This window comes from Blennius ocellaris (genome assembly GCF_963422515.1).
Source record: "Blennius ocellaris genome assembly, chromosome: 22".
Lineage (NCBI taxonomy): Eukaryota > Metazoa > Chordata > Actinopteri > Blenniiformes > Blenniidae > Blennius > Blennius ocellaris.
This window is the reverse complement of record NC_137671.1, coordinates 350,001-352,378: the sequence shown is the minus strand read 5'-3', so window position 1 is coordinate 352,378 and position 2,378 is coordinate 350,001.

Genomic DNA, 2,378 nt, shown 5'->3' with positions numbered 1-2,378 from the left:
GAACCCTGGGAGACGTTCTAGTGGACAGACTGCCAAAATAAAACCACCATGTTGGTTTGTTATTACGGTGACTGTCAAAATAAAACCACCAAGTTAGACTGTTATTACAGTGACTGTCAAAATAAAACCACCAAGTTAGTTTGTTATTACAGTGACTGTCAAAATAAAACTACCATGTTGGACTGTTATTACGGTGACTGTCAAAATAAAACCACCATGTTGGATTGTTATTACAGTGACTGTCAAAATAAAACCGCCATGTTGGATTGTTATTACAGTGACTGTCAAAATAAAACCACCAAGTTGGATTGTTATTACAGTGACTGTCAAAATAAAACCACCATGCTGGATTGTTTTTACGGTGACTGTCAAAATAAAACCACCATGCTGGATTGTTGTTACAGTGACTGTCAAAATAAAACCACCATGTTGGATTGTTGTTACGGTGACTGTCAAAATAAAACCACCAAGTTGTATTGTTATTACGGTGACTGTCAAAATAAAAGCACCGTGTTGGATTGTTGTTACGGTGACTGTCAAAATAAAACCATAAACATTATTAGTTTTTTCATGATTATGTCAATATTTCAACAATGAGTCCAATGAGTTTGATAAATAAACTTTAAAAAGGTTAAGAAATTAAAATCAGTAGTATAACATTTTATTTTTTGACATTTTAAAGAAACAATTTGTTTCATCTTCAAACTAAAGTCTACTCTTATAATCTATAAGTTTCTATTCTACTCTTGTAATCTATAAGTTTTTATTCCATTGTGTTCTAATCTATACATTTCTATTCTACTGTTATAATCTACGCCCAGCCCGGTTCTCCTCTATTCTATTGTGTTATAATCAATAGGTTCCTATCCCAGCCTGGTCTGGCCTGGCCTGGTCTGGTCTGGCCTGGTCTGGCCTGGTCTGGTCTGGCCTGGCCTGGTCTGGTCTGGTCTGGTCTGGCCTGGTCTGGCCTGGCCTGGTCTGGTCTGGTCTGGCCTGGTCTGGTCTGGTCAGGTCTGGTCTGGCCTGGTCTGGTCTGGCCTGGCCTGGTCTGGTCTGGTCAGGTCTGGTCTGGCCTGGTCTGGTCTGGCCTGGCCTGGTCTGGTCTGGTCTGGTCTGGTCTGGCCCGGCTCGGTTCTCCTTCAGACTTCCCGCTGGTCCCTTTCAGTCTCGGTCAGAACAATCGAGTCTTTGTGGAGATTTAGTCTGGAGCTTTGTTTCATAACACTGTGTGTGTGTGTGTGTGTGTGTGTGTGTGTGTGTGTGTGTGTGTGTGTGTGTGTGTGTGTGTGTGTGTGTGTGTGTGTGTGTGTGTGTGTGTGAGTGTGTGTGTGTGTGTGTGTGTGTGTGTGAGTGTGTGTGTGTGTGTGTGTCCAGATTTCACTCGACCTGTGACATTTATGCAATCAGCTGTGAAGCACGCACACACACACACACACACACACACACACACACACACACACACACACACACACACACACACACACACACACACACACACACACTAGTATAATCAGACTTTTGTTTATTTCACCAACAAATGTTTCACAGCCACTAAAAGAAACAATTTGTTTACTGATAAATAAATAACAGAAACGTTTACTGATCAATAAAGAAAGAAAGGTTCCAGGAACAAAGGTCCGGTTCTCCGCTGGTTTAGAACCAGCAGGTTCTCAGACGAGGTTCCTTCTTCCTCTGCAGGTTGAGGAACCTGCAGAACTTCTTCCATTAAGGAACCAGTAGAAAAGCTCGTTAACAAAGAGCCGAGGTTCAGCACCGCTCCCGACCCACAATGCATTGCTGCTGCCGCTGCCATGACCCTGGTACTCCATTAGCTTCTGCTGCTCGTCTGGAGAACCGAGGAACCGGAGGATCTCAGGTTCTTATGGTGGATGTTTCCCTGGAAGCTCCGCCCACAACAGGAAGTCCTCGCTACGCCCAACACACACCGCGAGGCGATACCAGAGGCGATACCAGAGTTGATACCAGAGTTAATACCAGAGTCGATACCAGAGTCGATACCAGAGTTGATACCAGAGTTAATACCAGAGTCGATACCAGAGTCGATACCAGAGTCGATACCAGAGTTAATACCAGAGGCGATACCAGAGTTAATACCAGAGTCGATACCAGAGTCGATACCAGAGTTGATACCAGAGTTAATACCAGAGTCGATACCAGAGTCGATACCAGAGTTGATACCAGAGTTAATACCAGAGTCGATACCAGAGGCGATACCAGAGTCGATACCAGAGTCGATACCAGAGTTGATACCAGAGTTAATACCAGAGTCGATACCAGAGGCGATACCAGAGTCGATACCAGAGTTAATACCAGAGTCGATACCAGAGTCGATACCAGAGTCGATACCAGAGTTAATA